This window comes from Lepisosteus platostomus, chromosome 27 (genome assembly GCF_059453375.1).
Source record: "Lepisosteus platostomus isolate fLepPlt1 chromosome 27, fLepPlt1.hap1, whole genome shotgun sequence".
NCBI lineage: Eukaryota > Metazoa > Chordata > Actinopteri > Semionotiformes > Lepisosteidae > Lepisosteus > Lepisosteus platostomus.
The window spans coordinates 5,713,978-5,735,616 of NC_142637.1; the positions used below are offsets into that span (position 1 = coordinate 5,713,978).

The following is a 21,639-nucleotide window of genomic DNA, read 5'->3' on the forward strand; positions in this document are numbered from 1 at the left end:
TTATTCCTATGGGCAACAGGAACACACTGCAGGTCTGATCTCCAACACTCTGTTACGTTGACTGTCACTGGCCACGCCAAAGTGCACTAAAGAGAAAAATGATTTGTCCCTTATTAAAAAGTAGTATATATTCAAAAGGCATATTATAAAAAAAAACTTAAGAGCACACAAATACAGCATTACCTCAACTCAAACCTAAACTTTTTCCTTTATTCCTTATATGATAGAAGGTGATGACATTTCTGATTACATTTTCAGTATTTCTTCAAGGGATCTGCAGATTTCCCGGTGCCCACGGATAAATTTAATGACACTCTTAAATGTGGCTACCAGCACATTTTGTCAGAGTTTGTGAGTCTAGATCTTATTAAATATTAAAAAGCTCCTTCACGAGCCCCCCTCTGTCCCTAGAATTATATACTGTACATTCCAGATACATACAGCAGGGTAGATATCACACATTGCTGGAAAAGCCATGGATGAAAGGCCCTGCATCTTTGAATGTGCAGCCAAGCTGTCATTCTTTTTATTCATTTTAATATGTCAAAAGATAACGAGCCAAATGCAGAAAAAAAGAACCTTTTCTTTAAGCACACAGTCCCCCTCCCAGCCTCCCATAAGTGGTAATTCCCTGCTGAAACTTCTGCCAAAAGACCCCAAAAGGAAAATTGTTCCAAAAACTGGAAGAGGTCCAGTGCGTCAGAGACCTGACCTCATCATCATCAGCACTCCATGTCTCCGCTGACGCCCCCTCTCACCCCCACCACCACACACACACACATGACACCATGAAGTTGAAGGGTTGCATTCTGAACAAAGGCCTTAAAGTAAAAACACACTCCTGCGCCTCATATTATAAATTAATTATTGCATTAACGTTCCTGCCTTATAGGTTGGCAAAAGCTCATGAGTCTATTCCAAACTGATTATGAAAGAGGGCTGGGGAACTCTTGACGTAGGTGGACCCAGGGCCTTATCAGGGTCATCTCCTCCGCTCCCTCGGGGGCTGGTCTGTCATGTGACAGAGGACTACGAAATCCTCTGAAATTCTCTAGCCATTACTTTGTACCTGATCTCCCCAGCTGCTTGGCCCTGGCTGAATCGTGGTATTTGAGTCATTTCTGATTGCTGTACTGATAGGTATCTGTTAGATTCCTTTCCTCCGTATGACTCAGCCTATTGTGCCATATAATGACAATAAAGGAGTGTTTCATCCAGCTCGGGCATTTTGACATTGTTGTGGTTTGCGGCAGGTATAGCTCACAGGGAGAAGCACTTGTACTGCTGCCAGCTCCGCCATCCTACTCAATTTACAACCGGGCACAGGCGGCGGCAGAGGGCCTGAACCCCTGGCGCTGCCCCTAGAGACAGGCCAGGCCTTGACACACCTGCCAGGCAGTGGCAGGAGACCCGTTGCTACTTTGATCGGCCCCTTGACGTCAGCCTGCTCGGTGATGCAATGAGCAAGACGATTTTTTTTTTCTTAGCACGGGCCCTTAAGAAATACATTGTGAAAGCGGAATGTGGGGGAGGTGTAATTATTCCTCTCTTCTTTATTAGTCACCTTTTTTGGTAGTGGTAATGGTCACCTTTTTGGTAGTGGCGTGCAAAGTGACCTAAAAGAAATGCAGAGAAACATTTCAAATTAAAAACAGCAGAGTGAAAGGAAGACCTGTGGGCAAAATAAGTTACTTGTCTCTGTTTAACGGTACTGTTTCTTAGGCTGGACAACAGCACAATTTGCTTTGTTCTTAGAAATAAAAAGTAATTCAAATCAAATCACCAATATTATTACCTTGAGTGATTTCGAATCAGACTGGGAGGTAAACAGCTTTAAAAGGAACTCAGCTAGGAAATACATAAAACATGAAGTTTTGGCTTCCCTGTTTTAAAACAGTAAATCTGTGGAATCATACGGAATTGCTTTTATTAGTAGCATCTGGATATCACACTTTTTTATTTTTGAAGTTAATCTGTCGGTTAAGGGCAACATCTTTTGTGTATGCTATTTGTAGAGATAATTATGTTGGTTTTTTTTGGAGTTCTATTTTTTTTTAAATGCCGTTCTCTGGATTTTTTTTTGCGCAGTACTGTATACATGCCTTATGAGCGTACCCTGTTATTGGATGGAAATAATCTGCAAATTGCATGCTGGTTGTGCCTAATCATAACAGCTCAAAGTAAATAGGTTGAAATGAGCGCCTCTTATTTTTTTTTTCTGTGAAATGAAAAGCACATGTGTCTGAAGGGGGTTATTTTTACTTTCCTTTAAACGTTTACGGCACAAACCACTTCAGGGCCATAATGGAGAGTGGTCTCTCTGAAAGTGGGGGTGCAATTACTGAGAGGGAGAAAGCACATGTCACACAGTCTCCTCTCTTGCGGCTGGGGAATCTCATTGAATGTCTTAGATCCTGGTCATGGAACAGCAGCTTGGCCTGCCTGAGACACGTGTGCTGTATGCTGCCTGGCTATGGCACTTGATCTTCAGGTGTTTGTCATGAGACGACCCTTCCCTACAGCTCTTCCCTTTACTCTTCTCCCCATGCTGTGTGAGATTACCGTTGTCCCTGTTCTCCAATTGCCAGTGAGGATAACTGGGAGGGACAATTGCAGTGACCATGAAACTGAAACTGATTTCAACATATTGGCTCTTAGAGATGGGCGGCAGGGGGTGCAGTGCTTCGTATTCCTGCCTCGCAGTGCTGGGACCCCGGGTTCAGGTGTGGACTCGGGGTGCTGTCTGCGTGGAGTTTGCATGTTCTGCTTGTGTTCGCGTGGGTTGAGTCACAGTCAAAAAAGATTCATTGGCTTCTGGGAAATCTGGCCCTCGTGTGAGTATGTGCCCTGCAGTGGACTGGCATCCTGTCTAGGCTGTATCCTTCCTTGCACCCGTTGCTTGTTGAGATAGGCTCCAGCTTTCCCCCAACCCTGAACTGGATGAAGTGGTTCAAAAATAAATGGATGGATGGGCCTTCAGAGATTTCTTTTCCCTCTTCATCTCTAAAAGCAAAGCAAATCGCACTCTCGTGAGTCTTACTTTGCATATAGTGTTCTATATCGGTTTCCGAAATCAATTCTCTGATTGATCTGATTCTAGTGTTGCTAGTCTGATCACATTCTCCAGACGTACCCATTGAACTTTGACGTATGTCAGTGAGAGGCCTCCACTATGCCCAGGTTATGGGACAAAGTGGGCAAAGTCTGCTCTTTTCAAAGTGACAGTGCTCCCAAACACATGTAATGCGTCTTGAAAAAAAAACCCCAAAGGCCAACAAAAATAGACATGCCTATTTAAAGGGACGGTTTTTCTGCTGTTTCCAAGTACTGATGTTTGCAATCTTAAAAGCCGCAGAAGGTTTTTACATGATCAGTAATTCACAAAAGTGGTTTATGAAAGAATTTATCTTTTTTTTTTTTCAGCCCGTTGCCATGCACATGTGCTAAAATATAATTTTGGTATTTAAAACTGCATTTAAAAAAACAACTACATTTGCCAGACAGAACCCAGTAGTGAAAAAACCAAACCCTGTGTTGATTTTTGCTGGGCCTTCAGAATTAAGTAGGGGCACCCCTGGAGCCCTTGTGTAAGGAAGTAACATCTGTCTCATGTTGTGTGAGATGACCGTGTTCTAAGGAAATTAAAAAAAAACGTAACTTACAAAATCAACTAAACAAATAGCCTGATGACTTGAAAACGCAAGTCTTTGGGGTCAATGTGTTTGACAGACTAAAACCTACTTAATACAGTATGGTTATACTGAAAAACTAGGCATGTTTTTCCATCTGTATGTCTGCATGAATAACCTTTGCATTTATAAATGCTACACCAGGCATCTCCAGAATTGATTCCTGGTCAGGTAGAGGACTTCCTGGCTTTTATTCCCAAGTTGCTGTCCCGAGCAAGTTCTTGGCCTTAATTAGTAGGGATGAAGGTATCCTGCATCATTCCTGCGAAGCCTGAAGAATGTCGACTCTGGGCAAGTCACAGTGACATCTGCGTTCGTAGGTCAGCTGCATTAAAACCTGCGTGACCGCGTTGGTATTGCCACGTGAGTGTACCTGCCACTCCTCATTCTAAACATGTGGGACATCACTAAGTGTGATGCTCTGCCAGCCTCACCTGCTCATACTCAATCGCGGAATCATTTCTTTGCCTCGTCCTCGGGCCATGCTGGCGGATGTCAAAGGCAGTTGGACAGGAGTCAGTTAAGGCAGGACAGAACCCCAGTCTCCCTTTTCTTCTCTGAAACCACAGCAGATGTGAAACCTGTTGATGTCCCATTCGTTGTATTGTGCTGAGACTCGGCATTGCCCATTGTAATTCCTACACTATGGCCATAGAGAGTCAGGGCCATGGGTGACTGGATCAAGACCGGTTCTAGCAGAATGGAAACCATTTGTTAGCAGGATAGCCACTTGTTCTCTGTCTCTGCGTGCTTTGCATAGTTGTCTCAAGAGGATATATGATTGCCATCAGACAGAAAGTTGCATTTATACAATTTGATAAAATTTCCTTTGCCGTTAGAATGTTAAATATTTATTTTTCAGGCTTTTTTTTTACTGTACCCGCACTGTGTTTGAGCTGAGATGCTCTTCAGCTATGAAGCATGAACAAGCATTTAATTCATATTTACCTTCTTTTTGATCCCAGACCTTTGTGAATGTTCACATACCGTGCCAAGAAACCTCTGCCAACTGATAAAACACATGCCTCACCAGTGTTTACTATAAATACCCTCTGCTCTGGTCCATAAATAAATAAAGAGTTACTCTTTACAGGGGGAGGAAACAGGATGTCTGTCCACTCTGTGCCTCTCTCATGGAGCGCGGTATTATTTCCTGCTGGAAAAAAAAAAATCAAAATAAATTCTGATTGTAACCTTTTCATTTGTAAAAATAGTCCGCTGATCTAAAATTGTCTTATTACTGTTATAGTTAAAAATAAAGGCAGCCTTTTTCTGGAAACCATTGCAGGTTCCAGGATTTTTTAGATATACTGTATACAGTACGCAAAAGGAAATGTTCAGAACCCTAAATATGAAAGACTAGACCAATACAGTTTCCAAAACTAATGAAATAAAAGAAGGGACATGATAATCATCATCAGTCGCAAATCACAGGAAATGGAGAAAACTGTACTGGCAGGAAAATTGAGTGGCTCCAGGGCTTGGAACATAAGTCACGAAGCCTCGGAGATTGCCTTTGTTTTCTGTCTTCTAAAACGTCATAGGGAAAGTGAGTGAGTTGGTGTCTGTTAACTTGTTCAGCAGGAGAAGTTCTGTAAGCTACAGTAGATGGAATCCATAGTCAAGCTGGAATGTGCCTGCTCGTGTTCACTGCTGTTGAGTTCCATTACATTTTCCATTATCTGGGTTTCAGCTCATCTGCTTGAGATTTCAAGAAGAGGCAGTAAATATCACTTCAATCCAGGCTTTATGCAACTGACTTTCAGGAGCAGAAAATGACTTGTACCAAATCACATTGGCTTCTGTACTTACAGAGAGGATCAGTTAACTTTGCTCTGCTGCCTTTTAGCCTGGACTTCTGCCTCTGACAAGTGATGAACGTCAGGTGATCTGCAGCATACCTTGAAGCCATAAACGTGCCACTGTAGCATCTCGGTTCAAAGAGCGAGCAGGCCAGAACCCAGTGGTATTGAGTAGGAAGAGACTGCGTGCTCATTTTTCCTCTGCGGATAATGTTATCTTGATTAAGATGACTTAAATAAAAAGATTTCAGAACAGAGGGGAGAAGTCATTGGGTTGCAACCTCTGGCATCTATTTAATAGAAGAACTCATGTATTTTCTATGCAATGAGTTGGCATGACGTTCTATTAAAGTATTAGCAAAATAATCATTGTAATTATTAGATAGGAAAAGTAGTTGCTACTTGTGAACATAATTAAATTCATCAGCCTTTCCACTTTCCAAATCCAATTCCCAGTCCTATTAAGTTGCACATGACCCCATTGCTATACATGACTCAGTGATTTTAATAACTGTTTCTTTCTCTTCCCATGGTAACTGCTGCAACAGAATCTCAAGGAAACAAGTGCAGTGCACACCTTATACATCAGGGTTTCTCATAATAATGATAAGCATAATTCTTTCCTCTATATGTAACATACCTTAAGTGTTTAGCTATCAAAACAGTGCATGTATCCTTTAAACTTGATAGTTTTTAGGCAAGAACAGGAATTAAATATATTTAAAATATATAATTTTCTCTTTTTCTTACTGCTGCTAAGAGGCAAACACAGTGAATGTGATCCCCACACTACTCACAGCACATTTAGATACATTATTTGCTTCAAAGGAGAAAAACATTAGTAATATTGTCATTCAGCCTTTGTCCTGTTTTGTTAACACGCGTGGAAACGATAAAAAGATTTTGCTAGGGCTACTTTGCATACGCCAGAAACAAACAGACTTGGGCATGTTTTATTTGGCCTTTAGTTTTACTAAAAACATATTTTTCAGCAAACAGTTCATAAATTAAATAAGGCTGAAAATAAAACCGAATACGTTGAACTTGTCTTATGATATTGATTAATTAATTAAGAATAAGGCTGTTGTGAATCTTTGCAATGCAGAGCATTATTTCAATTGCGAAATCTTAGCTATCCTTCCCAAAAAGGGGGAAAAGGTCTAGTTATTTTAAGTGATGCTACTGTGGGTGAGATGTCACCGAGGTAGGTGAGGTAATTTCATGCTTTGCTGGGTGCCTGTACAGTGTGTGGTGTCTCCCTAGGATTGTCTACTGTAAAGACGTCAAAGCCCGTCAGAGTTGTGCAGGCCTGGAAGTGCCTTTGATCTCCCAGACATGTTTAGAATGGTAACCAGACAACGCAGTATGAAAACATGCTGTGTGAACAATTTGTACCCTTCCGGAAGACAAATAAGGTTAGGAGCCAGGAACCTACCTGTGTCGTTCACTCAGCCCAGCTGACACCTCAGGTCAGTTTCACCCGTTTGGCAGGATTCTGCAGAATTGTAAAAGCTCTGTGGCTTGGTTTGTAGGGGTGGGGGTGGGGGTGTTAACATCTGTTTTGGAAACACGTTCCTGTCTGACGATCCTCTTATTTGTAAGGTTTTGTAAAGAAGAAAATAAATCAAGGGTAGATTTAAAGATTTTACGGGTCTTTCTTTTCAGAACTCTGCAATGCAAGCTTGCACAACTTTCAGGTAAAAAAAAGTAACATAATATGATGGGCCTATTACGTGTACAATGTTACATATGCAGACGGTGATCTTTTCTGTAGACCAGGTATGAAAAACCAGGACCCCTCTATGGCTGATGGCCAGCGTGTTTAAAGAGGCAACATATTTTTCATTGATCTGCTCTTCGTCGTGCTGTAACCCAGACTGATGAAGGCTAGTCCAATAGGCAGTGGGAGATTGGAACAGAAGCTAATTTAGCCTCCTCTCATTTGTAACCCCTCTTAGATTCTTAATAAAATCCTCACCTGCCTGCCATCTTTCACTTATCCACTTACCCAGCGTGACCTGCGTCAAAACTCTGTTCTCGTCTCAGGCTGGTACGCGGTTCGGCTTTTGTTAGCAGCGGGCTGGCGCAGAACTGCTGCCACATTACTCTGCAGTACTTGGTGCACTTCCTGTGGATGCTTTGTGGTGTGGTGGGGTATATTTGGGGGGCAGCCCTGGCATGGCTCAACACACATTGTTTACTTCCACGAAGGAATGTCCCTGCCCCCAGACGGAGCGAACTAACCCAAGCCCTGTGATCTGCAGGTTCTTCCACGAAAAACAACTGTCCCCTCCACCACCACCCCAACAAAAGAAAACAAATCGCCCCCCCCGCTTGTTTCTCTCCCTCTTTCTTCCTCCCTGTCCTGACATGCCTGTAAGTGGTGGTTGGCCCACTGGTTGATTTCGCCAGACAAGTTTCTTTTCTGGAATCTTCACAAGCGCAGGGATAAAAAAAAAAGGGGCAGCTTGTTCTGCTTAACACACTGAATTATCCGCTGTTTATTTTTCGCAGCTCTGGGTGAAAGGATTCCCTGGGCAGATGTGGTGCCCTAGTCTGCCCTCTCAGAGGGAGCAATCAGCAGCCTACGTCACAGCAGAGCAGAGTCCTCTCTCTCCGAATGCTCTCACAAGGATTTCCCTGAAAGAATGCTGGTTGCTAGGCGCCCAGCTCCCAGGTACAAACAAACAAGAGGGTTCCGTGTGGTTTACCTGTCATTGTGTGTGTACAGGTTAAGGCCCTACGCAATCGCGTGGGTCGCTGTGCCTTACCTTCGCATTATCACCATTTCCGGTGTCCTCGCCACAGGTAACCTCAGAAAGCTAGGAACTGCCACGGCATTCTTTTCTGACGAAAGTTCGAGAGCCTTTTTCCTCCACCGCAGGTGAGGGGGTTGAGAGCTGCTAATAGCTTCTTCGTGTTCAGAGTTGTCCGTTCTGGACTAGCGCCCGTTTAGACCACGCACGCAGCGGTTATTTACCTGCCTGGCCACCTCCAGGCTTTCACAAGCACCGAACACTGGGGGTGTGCTCCAAAAGGAGGAAAAAAAAGACAATATTCTTAATGCTACCTGGAGCCAGCAGGAAAGTCTGTGGTTAAATGGACGCTTTTGTGCTAGATTTGATTCATTCAAAACCATTTGAGCACTGTGTCCTAACACATATCTAAATATAAATCTTTATAGGGTTAACCCCCTACTGTCATCATACCCCTCCAGTGTGACTGTGCTTTGGGACTGTGTTTCCAGTCACAAACTGCATTTTTGTCCCAAAGCGCTGCACCTGCATTTGTGTACGTCTCAGCCCTGCAGGTGACGCTGAGTTTCCTGTCGTTTAATAGACGCCTCATAAAAAATAAACAAGCAAGGCCTGTCTCGCTACAGATGACTTGAAGAACAGGGGTGTAAAAGAGGAATGTGGTGCAATGAGTTTGTGGAATATGCATGCATTTCCTCTGCCCTCAGCCATTCCACTATAGCCTAGGCTAGAACCGACTGGTTGCCACTAGATTGCACTGTGTAAAACTTTCCAGGAATAAGGCCTGCAAAGAGGTTCTTGAACACTAAGTGGAAGCCTCCAGCCATTTTTTAGTCTGCCTGTCCTGCTGAGATTCTTGAAGGCGGTTTCCGGTGTCGCACAATTTTTTCCCCCGCAAACCGAGCTCCTCAGATCCTCCTGTTTTGTAGGCCTGTTTGTAGATTGAATCCCTCCTTCGTGTCCAGGTCCAGTCTGGTAGAGCTCCAGCCGGCTCGAACAGCTGATTTCAATGCAGCGGAGTGGGGAAGCAACATACACCCCAGAGGGTGTATGTTTCTTTCGTTGTGGTATGGAATGGGTCTGAATGGGTCTGGAGCACCACAGCGGTCAATTTCCCATTGTAGGCTAATGGCCCACTCTGCAGGAATGGAATAAGGTTGGCAGTTTGCCCACAGAGGACAAGGGCACTAGATGTGCTCATATAGAAAATCTTGCATACTCTTCCATCTTTAATATGCACTTGTCTCTTGGGTCAAATACTGAGGCTCTCTAGGCTCACTGTTAGTGTTCCCAAGTATTTGTTTCAGTGATTCTCTATGGAACTCCATTACCCTGAGTTTTTGCACTGAGTTTATTATATAGATGGGAGCTGGCCAGAGGCCAAGCTGGTACCACATTAAACTCGACCAGCAAGGAATCTCTGTGTACTTTAGTTCTTTTTTAAACACACAGAATGATGCAGTATGTGTGTGTACTTTCACTTCAGTGTTACAACAGCGCACAAAGCAGTCTCAGTGAAAGGCCACGGTTCTGTTTCCAAGATTCAAAGACTGATTCATGCTCTTTGCATGCAGTCTACGTTTGGCAGCGAACAACAGCCTGCAATTTAAAGCAAATCTGGATTCCGGTTTTTGCTACGGCTTTGAAAATTTATGAGGATGGCAGGTAGTACCTTCTCACACAAGTAGAACTAAAGAGGTTTCTGTGCCTGTGAATTAAAAAAACGTGCTTAGGCAGAACTCAGAATTCAGTTGAGCTACATACAGTGTTGGGCACGTAGCTGAAAAAAAAGCTCAGTCCACTTGCATTACTTGAGCGTAGAACTATACAACAGTCTTCGGTTCGGTATAAAAACTGTTTGAAGAGATATATATATAAATACCTCAACAAGAGCAAATTCCTAGCCGTTTGTCAAGACAAGCACTGCAGCCAGTGCTTCTATGAGAAGCACGAAATGCAAAATTGCCTTCGGCCACTAGTTACTGTTTCTTGAAAATAGACGTTTAAGTTCTCCCTTGGCAAGAGAGTTAGAAATCTCTTAAGGTGTACGACTTGAACTAGCAGTTACAAAAAAAAAAAGAGCAGGATTTCCTGTTGCTATAAATTGAAACCAGGGTGTTTCTTTCAAAATGCTTGAAAATCATAGATTTCTCATTGTGATATTAACCGAAAATAGAAATTTGCAAAAAGAACCTTGAGTTCTTTGAAGGATAGGAAATCTACCTGGGTCACAGTTCACCATGCACAGAACACCTTTGGTGTGCTGGAATGTTCTAAATTACCCCCAGCTGACAGAAGCCCGTAATTAGGCAGGTGTTTAAGGATTAAAAAAAGAAAATCTTTAAGAGATAAGAAAAAGGAACATGAGTGATTTATGGGAGGATATCAGGGTTTTGGAGAGGGGAGGTAGAGTTGGGTGCTTATGTAAGAAATACTATGTTTCTCCTGGTAGATACAGTGCTGTGTGGGCAAGCAGGTCTTAAGCATTTTGCATTGTTCTGTTCTTTTCGCTCAGTGTTTTTCATTTTTAATGTTTAATCACAATTCTATGGCAATCATCTGCTGAAATTCAAGCCATTTTGTTTTTAAGAAGACAGTTAATCCTTCCAGATTTTGTAGCACACAATGTAGCCTTTTTTAGATTGCTAGGTGTGTAGAGAGGAACAAATGATGTTAATGACGAGGAACACCTGGCAATTCGGATTTGATTGGTAAGGTGATGGATTAGCTGCTGCAACTCTGGTCATGCATAGCCTTCCTTTGGAGTAAGGTGAATTAAAGATCACGAAATGACACGCAAAACAACACAGTTGTTATAATTGTAAAAACACCCATGAAGTCTTTGGGAAAATTGCTGATGATCACCATGTACAAATATTATCACTCCTCAATGTGTCTTAGATGTCTACACCTATTGAACAGCAGTATGTACAGTAGATATGATAATGGCAGTCAAAAAAAGTAGTTTCTTTCACTGGTGCTGGACCTGTGAACAGACACACAGGTATGATTTACTTCCACACAATGATAATTTTTAACGATCTTTCTTTTCCATTTTTCTGTCCGAGAAAGGGGAACACTAAGTGCTGTATGAAGGAGCCGTGTTTTTGTAGTCATTTATCACTTCTTTACCTGACGAGCTGTCGTGAACATTACACCAGTATACAAAACCTAGCCAGCTTCCAGCAAGTTCCCCGGACCAGTTTCCACACAGCAGTGTGGTGGATTTCAGGAAAAGATTGTTCCATAAATTTCAACTCCAGGGGCTTCTTTGAAGAGAAATCCCTTGTGCCATATTCCTTCAACTTCACAGCCCCCTTCCACCTCGCTAGGTGTTGGTGAAAGATGCTATATAAGAGCATGTCCATTAATTTCCCTCTACATTCTTAACACGCATTAGGCACTAGAGAAACCCAGATCACAAAGAAGTAGAAAATAAATAGATGATTGAGATTTGATTACACCTGTCTTTTCAAAAGCTTTTGAAAACAAATCTGATGAAAACTGTCAGTGAGCCTGTGATGACTGTATAGACATGACACTAATGCTATTAATGCGTTTGGTAAGGTGGGTTGTAACGACTTGACTGACTTTGATTCTGAGGAAAATAGTTTTTGAACCTGCCACACAATGATGTCAGACAAATTTGCAGAAAATTTCACTCTCCTCTTTTACAACACTCTTTGTTGTACCACATCAGGCACTAGTTTGGATATTTTTGTATTTGCTTAATGAAAATAGTTGTTTATATGCTTTGCAACATCCTTTCATTAACTTGTCAATACGTGGGGTTGGTTGGAGAGTGGGCATGATGTCATTTACAAAGGAGAAAACCTTTTTCCTTCAATTCATTCCAACACCTGTATCTAAAATTCCCCTGCCAGCTACAAATGCCTCCTGCTGACAGCTCGTTGACATGATTAAACATTGTGTGTCCAAGGAGATAAGGGACTTTACTTGTCAAGCAGGCTTTTGTGAAGCAAAATGAATATAGAATTGTGATGGGTTTTTTACAAGTCATAAATACTGACTTCTTTAAAAAGGATCCACTAGACATGATGGCCAATTAACATGTGTCAAAAGAACTGTTTTAAGAATCCCTGTACTGTTTTAAGATTTCATTGTTGCATTCCAGGTCTCAGCATGATGTTATAACCAGCCTGTGCTAGGTACCTGTCAATAAGTTACAGTATTCTTTGGCCATCAGTGGTTACTAAAACATTAATTATTTCCTCGTTAGCTTGAGAGTAGGTTTTTCAGGACTATGAGCTAGTTTGCATTGGGGTGATTGATTTCTCCTGCTATCAGAACTTTTGCTCTAAACTTGATAGTGGATGAGTAATCAGGATTTAATGGCTAAACAAGCAAGGGGGCATTATCTGCCCTCTGGAGTGAGTGGAAAAAAGTAAGGTGTGATTTCAATGAAAATGCAATTCAAAGCAAACAAGCATCTGTTGTCAATTGGGCAGGTACAAGAATAGCTCTCTGCCAAAACGAGGTGGCAGGAAAGAAAAGGAAGTGGTTGCATTTTGTAAAATTACCCTGATTGCAAAGAAGGAGTAGTAGGTCCTTGAATTTATGCATTTTCAGTTCTGCTGTTTTGCATTTTTTTTTACATAACACAAATGTGTAGTACAGTTTATTGATTTGTGTAGAAGAATTGATTGTGGAGTACATTTCAAAATCACTTTCACTTCTGTGTGATTTGTGACAAAATTGAAGAATGTATTTTCTTGACAGTTGCCTGTGGGTAAATAATATTATATTTTAATACATACAAGGGTGGCATTGCTGCCTCACAGCGCGGGGGCCCTGGGTTCGATTCCAGAGCTAGGGTGCTGTCTTTGTGGAGTCTGTACGTTCTCCCTGTATTATAATAATAATAATAATAATAATAATAATAATAATAATTAATTGCTTACACTTATATATCGCTTTTCTGGACACTCCACTCAAAGGTAATGGGGACACCCCTCCACCACCACCAATGTGCAGCCCCACCTGGATGATTCGACGGCAGCCATAGTGCGCCAGAACGCTCACCACACATCAGCTATCAGTGGGGAGGAGAGCAGAGTAATGAAGCCAATTCATAGAGGGGGATTATTAGGAGGCCATGATTGGTAAGGGCCAATTGGAAATTTGGCCAGGACACCCTACTCTTTTCGAGAAGCGCCCTGGGATTTTTAATGACCACAGAGAGTCAGGACCTAGGTTTTACGTCTCATCCGAAGGACGGCGCCTGTTTACAGTATAGTGTCCCCATCACTATACTGGGGCATTAGGATCCACATGGACCGCAGGGTGAGCGCCATCCAGGTACTGACCAGGCTCACACCTGCTTAGCTTCAGTGGGCTGCCAGTTGTGAGTTGCAGAGTGATATGGCTGCTAATGCTAATGTATTCTCATGGGTTTCCTCTGAGTGCTCCAGTTTCCTCCCGCAGGCCAAAAACAATTGCCCTGGTGCGAGTGTGTGCCCTGTACTGGACTGGCGTGCCATCCAGGGTGTATCCTGCCTTGCGCCCGTTGCTTGCTGGCATAGAATCCAGCTCCCATGCGACCCTGAATTTAATGAAATGGAAGGATAGATGTACAAGGCAAAGCAGTAATGAGTAGATGAGAGTATTGGGGTGCTGACCTCTAGCTGTGGCCTGTGTAGTGTGAAAGCATGGCGTTTTTCTATTCTTTCTAGTTATTTTTTAGAAAGGCTAATACATTTTTTTAAAAATGTTTTAAAAAATCAAATGTACCACGTATTAGTTGACATTTATTTCCAGTGGGTTAAGGTAACATCTGTGGCAATGCATGGAATTGATTTATTTAAAGTATCAAGCAAGACTTAATCTCTTCTTAACTTTTTTTTTTTGTTCAGCGGGTCTGTACAGTATCGCTGCAGTGAGCATTAACAGGGTCATGAGGCAACAGCGCCCCCTGTGTGCTCAGAGAGTGTACAACTCATAGTTGTAGAAGAGTGATGCAAAACATGCCGTCCAAGGTAAACTGCCCGCTGGTGCCAAGCGTGCCCAGTACTGGCATCACATCAAATTATTTTCAGCATGGGACTTTTTTTTAACCATTCCTCCCTCATGGTGATTGTGATTAACCTGTCAAACTTTTTTAACTCCCTAAAACTCAAACACCTGATCAAAGTGGCTCAACATAAGGACTAAATTTAGTCATTTAGATTATGCATATAATAATAAAATAATAATAATAATAATAATAATAATAATAATAATAATAATAAAATACTTTTTCACTCTGGAGAGTGGCAGTAAATCTATACAGTATCATCACTTCTCTTATGGGTTCAGTTATTTTCCTGAGTGGCCATGACCTACAACACCGGCCTGGTTCTCTTTGGGGGGGTCTCTCAGCACAGTATTGATCAGGTCCTTAGCTTCTGAGCTCTGACCAGATCAGCCTAGAGGGTAGGCTGTCACAAACATATGTCCATGTGTACTCAGAGAGCCACTGTTGGAACTGCTAGACGAGAGCACCGTAGGCTGTCTTGCTCTGGGATCTGTGGAAATGAGCGATTGTTTCCTTATCTCACTCGCTTTCAAATCACTAATTTCTAAGGGCCTGAAACTTATGAAGTAAGTAAAGTAAAGGCTAAAGTTATGATCATTTGTCCAACTTAATAATTTAGAGGTCATTTGGAACCCAAATCTTTTAATTATTCATTACTGAAGTCCCAGTGTCGGTTGAAACATTACAGGTTTAAGTGATTATTTGCTTGAACAGTTGTTATTGATCTCTAAATAACAGGTGGTTTAGGGTGACCTGTAAGAAAAACTGGTTTGGGGCTCTCAAGAACTAGTGCTGCAGACCCTGATCATAGAATATGTTCTGACCTGAATACAAAAGTGTGCACCATTATTTTTTATCTGATCAAGGTGTAAGTCCCAGTGGGTTACCGACAGGTAAGTCTACCTATTACCCATTTACCTCATTATCTGGTTCATAAAATTGTCAATTTTGAAAAAACTGTTTTTTTATCAATGTTTTTTTACATTGATAAAGCGTTTGGCTCCTGAACAGAAGATCGGAGGCTGGACGCATGTACTTTTGTAAAAAAAACGACTTAATTTTTGCTCAACAATGTCCAGCTGGCATAATTATACCATAGGTAAAGCTCATGTTGGGGGAGACAAACAAAAATGAAGTGAGAAAGAAAGACTGTAAAAAACAATAGTTGTTTGTGGTTTTTGGTTGCTCTGATGTCAACAGAGTTTATAACACTAGCTTAATCCTGTTTATCTCCCCAGAATGCATTGCTAGTACAGTCCACATGTATGTATTAAGAAGCAGTCTAAAAGACAAACCTCTTTACATAAAAACACAAGGATCTTTGTCCGATTTCCATGATCTGAACATCTCCTCCCTTGTGCTTCCTTCTACTGAATAGTCATACCTGCATAAGAAACTGTGGAAATGAAACTATGTGACAATTTGCTTTTTATACGCACTGGGAGTGTGTATAGATATACTGCGAGGGAAATCTAGGGTATTCCCCTTGGTTAGTTATGGTATACTTAAGGTCTGTGACACGGAAACTATCCAATTACCACACATCATCGTCACCAACATGTAGGCTGTGAAGGAGGCCTACAGACTTCAGCAGTGGAAGTCAAATGAATTGACAATTTCTAGCATTTATATGGTGCTTTTCATCCCAGGGAATCCCAAAAGGTTTTATGAACAGGAAGGGCGCCACTTCACCCACCCATGGAGCGCAGCCCCATCTGGGGGACACATGCCTGCCATTCTACACCAGCTGCCCCAGTACAAGGCTTGTCAGGTGCTTTAGGGAGGCCCAGAGTAGAATTTAACCAGGACACTGGAGTTCACACTGCTACTCTTACAAGCAGAGCCATAAGATCTTTAATGACCAAGCAGTAACAGTTCAGTTCAATATCTCACCCAGAGGCTGGTATCGTCTGCAGCCCAGCACAGTGTCCCATATTGGAACATTGATTAGAAAGTCTAGTCCAGCAGGGGGGGGGCGCCACTTACTGGTCTACCTATACCACTTCCAGCGGCAACCTATTTTTTTTCTTGGAGGGCTCTCATCCCAGGAATGGCCAGACCCAGCCTTGCTGATTTCCGAGTCCAGCGAAGGTAGAGGGTGGAGAAACTCACTCCTCCCTCTGCCCGTGAGCACACTCACGCACGCTGCTCGGATGACCTAATCGATTCGCAGTAATCACCTTGGCATGGTGCTCTCATTCACGTTTTATCTTTTTATTACCGTTTCTGATGTTTACTTTCTCCTGCGCTGCAATGTGGGCTTTGTATTGTACTCCCTGGAACAGTCAGAAAACCCATTACCAAGCTTACTCATTGTTTGACTGTGGGAATGCATGTTTGTTCACACTGGCACAGGGCAGGAGGACTTCCGGGAGCTCGAAAAGAATACAGAAGAGAAAGATTTTCTAATTCAGGCGCGTACGTTAGAATTCCTCACAGCTGAGTACAGAATGTGCAGTAACAGGTTTCAGCCTCAGAAGACAAATCTGGTTGGATTTTTTATTTTATTTTACTATTCTACAGTATTTACCCTTCTGAATGGAGGTGGCCTTTTCCAGGAGCATTTTCATTAATTACAAACAGAAAATGCAACTGAATGTAATTGTATCTTTACAATGCCAACAGTAAAACAAGGCTATAATCAGGTTGGGTTCACTAATGAGGTAGCTGCCCTTATTTTTTTTTCTGTACGTCTTGGGCACCTTGTTCCCTTTTCTCCCACTGTGTTTTTAGATGCCATTTCCCTGGGTAGAATTTGTATTCCGGATGTGCAGTTTGAAAGCACAGTAACTACACCCATGTTCACTAAAACTGATACTGACATTGTGGTTTTGATGCCCACCTTCTGCCACTCTGGTAAAATTGCTTTCAGTTTTTCCTGCAGGCCGTTTGGGGGTCAGTCTGTAACTGTTACGAAGAGATTCAGGACAGAGGAGCTGTGTTGGCGTGCACGAGGGGCAAGAGGTTAGTTTCAGGCTGCAAAGTACAAGGGGAAAAAAAAACACCTTTTGCAGGAAAAGACATTAACAATCTCTCTTTCTGAGACAAATGCGGAATCATTTACACTATTCACCTAGCACTCCAATTACACCAATCCAGGGACAGATCTATAATGCAGCTGGAGCAGAAAGACAGAATCAGTGCTGTTCTGTAAAAGCCAAAGTTAGAACATCCTTCTAGAAGTGTTACGGTTACAGCTAAACGTTTTCACCTTTCGTCCCAAACCGCTGCCTGTGTTAATGACAAGTAAACACCTGTCTAGGCAGGAGCTCTAGCATTTGTAGAGGAAGAATGCTATTTTCATTTTGTAGTGCAATGAAAATTAACAAATGTTAAAACTTGTGAATAAAGCGGTCTGATGAGAGGGCTTTCTGACATGCTTTATGGTTATTACCAGGTGTTTTGCAGCGTAGGGATTTTGGATTCATTCACAATGCATTGTAATTAAGTTTGAAATTTAAAACCGGAGTATTTTCTAATTATATATAATTTGGTTTTTACCAAGCAAACAAAGGATCCTAAGAGCAACGTCAATATTTTATTTTCTGTTTTGTTATCCAAGGTCAATATCATGTTTCTTTTTTATATTTGGAGTGATTGTTGACCCTTTGGAATATTAAAAGGTTCCATATCCTTCCGAATGATATCAGGCTAATGACAAGTGTAGAGTACATTTAGGGTACATTCGACATCTTTGAGGCAGAAGTAAGAAGGAGGGGAGATATTGAAAAGTAATTTATAAATCAATATATTGTATCAATATAATGTATAAATCTCTTAGACCTCACATGGTATAGATCTTGGGATTTCCACACATTTCCCCAGTTAGTGTTATTAAATGACATTTTATGGAATCTAAAGCAATATTGCTCCTCTTAGATATTGATGCTGTTCCAGTGTGTGAGTTGGTCATCTGTATCAATACCTTTGAAAGGTGGCACAGTGGGGCAGTGGTTAGCACTAGTTTCAATTCCAGACCTGAGGTGCTGTTTGTGTGGGTGTTCTCTGAGTGCACTGGTTTCCATCAACAGTCCAAAAACGTACCGGTGGATTAATTGGCTTCTGGGATAATTGGTCCCGGTCTGTGAGCCTGGCAGTGGACTAGCATCCCATCCAGGTTATGTCCTGTTTTGTGCTTGTTGCTTGCTGGGATAGGCTCTGGCTCCCCATGACCCTGAACCGGAAGAAGCAGTCAGAAAATGGATGGACAGTATATTTTTTAAGGGGGGGGTAGGTATAACCCTACTTATGGGACCATACATGAAGTGTGTTTTTATAAGTAAAAATAGTTTGGGCAGACATATTAAAAGCTACCAAGTCCTGAAAAACAAGACCGGGGACTTTATTATTTTGGAAAACACCAGCCCTTTAAAAACAGCCGGACAGTGATGTTGGCCTGTCCTGTAAATGTCAATATAAACATAAAAGTGTGTGAAGGAGAAAGGTCACCTCCACCCTCCTCCCATCTCTTGTAACCATACTGAGGAATGTAATAGAAACAGCTTCCCAAATCTCGAGGGCAGACAGTGTCGCTAATGACAAGGAACTGCGTAATAGGGGTTCTCTGACAATTGGCTTTTCAGAAAATATTTTCCAAATGGTCAAAGTTTATGTTTACTTAGCGCTGAAGTGGTGCTGAACCTGAGAAAACTGACTTTGTAAAACGGTGCTTAGGGTCTTACAGTAATCCTTTAATGAGCACCCCGGCAGGAAGGTAATTCACGGAATTTGCAGGTAGCGTGCACATCTTCTTCAGCAGCTGAGGCCTGGGAATTTAATAACTGGTAGGGCCACTTTCTCCTCTAATCAGAGCTCCCGGAGAGAGCAGAGAATTACTGTCCCCCGCGCCTGAGGATTTAAACTGTCTTGCTCTGAAAACTAATAACAGGCACATTCCATACTCTTGGTGGGGGCTAATGGATTCCACAAGACCAAAAATAGCACAGAAGCCGTCATAAATTTATTCTATGTAATATCAGGCATATAGTCCAGGAAAAATGCACTTAACATCTGTGATTTTCAGTGTCGTGTGGGCAGCAAGAGCTATCCAGTTGAAGAAATCTCACCTGATCTGTTTGTAATCAGACCGCTGAATGAAATCTAAGCCTTACCAGCTAGATGTGCCAAGTGCTTAGTGCCCCAAGCAGGACTAATAATTACAGATTAAAATACGGGAGAACCAGATAGCAGAAGATGTTGCTTTGATTGCCAGTAGATTCCTGCTGGCAGAATACATTTGTCATGTTAACACGATAAGTCGGGGAACTTGGACCACACCAAAGACCTGTCTTCAATGAGAATCCTAGAATACTCTTGAGAAAAAAAAAAATATTTCATGTGATGATCAGAATCTTAGCATTTTAAACCAGCTTTCATCTCCCAGACCTGCTCTTAGTGCTGCCTTCTGTTGTCTTTTTACACAAGCTAATTGATTTTAGTTTTATATCAGGAGCCTAGCAGAACAATTTAAAACTCAAAACCATTGAACTGGTAACCCTCATCTGTGCATGAATGGCACGAGTTGCAACCAATTGAGCCCCTGAAGATGGGGGGAAAAAAGTCCTTGTGCCTGACAGTGCCATTCTCAGCTGCATCTGCTCATCTGAAACTGATCGCTTACTAAGAGCTGTTTTGCGAGGGGTAACATCGGCCAATTATGTAAATGCTTTTAGGAATGTTTCTTAAGGAGTCCGGCTTGAGCTGTTTTGGCTTAAACTGCTTGGCTGAGGACCAGTCACTGGAAGAAGAACAAAAGTCAAGACTCGCAGTACAGAGGGAGAAGCTGAGCCAGGAGGCCCGATTAGGTGGAGATGGACAGAAGGACACAGAAAGATGAGTAGGTGGGCGAGTGTGTGTGTGTGTGAGAGAGAGAGAGACAGCCACTTGCTGTGTTTTTTTTTTCAGGATGTGGAGTGACAGCTGTGACATGTTAGCATGCTCTTGTGGTTTCTGAACTTTGTGAACCCCCCCCATTTAGTCAGAAACAAGGGTGTGTCAGCTGAAGACAGACTACCTACAGTTCAGTGTGCTGGAAGTGCCGAAAAACGTTGTGCACGAATTTTAGAAACTGTGCGGAAACAAGTAAACCAGAAGTCTGAGAGGATCAGTTAAAGACCACAACAGAGCTCAGCTGGCATTCCATTGTGTAATATTAGCTTTCGGGCAGAAGGGGGGCACAGTGGTTTGCAGTGCTGGGGACCTGGGGTGCTATCTGTGTGGAGTTTGTATGCTCTCCCTGCATTTGAATGGCTTTCCTCCCACAATCCAAAAGGTTAATTGTCTTCTGGGGGAAAAAAAATGGCCCCTGTGCGAGTGTGCGTTTTTGTTGCTCCTGTGATGATGGGCCCGCATCTCATCCAAGGCGTTTCCCATCCTTGTGCCTGTTGCTTGCCGGGATAAGCTCGGGCTTCCCTGTGACTCTGAACTGGAAGTGCTTAGACGGTGGATGGTAATAATGGTGCTTTAAGTATTTAAGTTTACAATAACTGATCGTGCTTGTGATGCGATATTGAGCTTGCTATTTTTAACAGGTGTTAAAAATTTAGGTGTATTACAAAATGCAGTACTCAGAAGCTTATCAGCTAAGTCAAGCTGTGAGGGTTTTAATAAGCTGAGCTAGATTCAGATACCTCCTCTTCACTTCCTAATTTTACAGAAATGTTCAAGCCATTGCTACCATGAAAGCAGTTGTTTAATTTTACAGGCCAGCCTCAATATTTATCCCTGTGTCAATACTTTCTGTGCTTTACCAGGAAACCTTGACAGCTAATCAACAAATATTCGGCTTTTTTTGTCCACTGTCATACACAGAATTGTGGGCTTCTACAAGCAAATACCAGAAGCAATTTATGTACGAAGGACAACAATGAAGATTAGATAATAACAGGGCAGATATTTTAAAATATATGTGAGGGAATTTTAGTTCAAACAAAAGTAATCCTCATATTTGGTTTGCAAACATTTGGTCTATAGGTGTATGGCTGTTCAAACGCCTACATTTCAGACCCATTAATTTCACTGCCATGACAACGCCTAAATACTAGATTCAGGGTGATAGAGTATTATTTATCTTGTTTTGCGGTGAACGGAAAAGTCTCAGTTTGTTTCAATATTTCAGAATTCAAGCTCTTTGCAGTAAGAGACGTGCATTCCAGGGAGCGTGTATTTTACTGGGTAAAAACTTAAGTCCCGTTGTTGGCTCTGATCGTTCCTCAAGACGACAGAGATCTGAGGCATTTAACTGATGTGGTTCCATTGAAACCAGTACAAATGTCAATTTATTTTTATAACTAAAAACACTCCCCCCCCCCCCACTTAACAAAAAGCCAGCTTTGATTAGTCATAAATTGTGTGCAGAT

General features: G+C 42.1%; 1 long non-coding RNA gene across 1 annotated transcript in view; it reads left to right on the forward strand.

The window, feature by feature from the left end:
- The window catches only part of LOC148639126 (uncharacterized), a 141,768-nt gene that overhangs the window by 103,946 nt on the left and 16,183 nt on the right, over nt 1–21,639 (forward strand). The window lies entirely within an intron of this gene.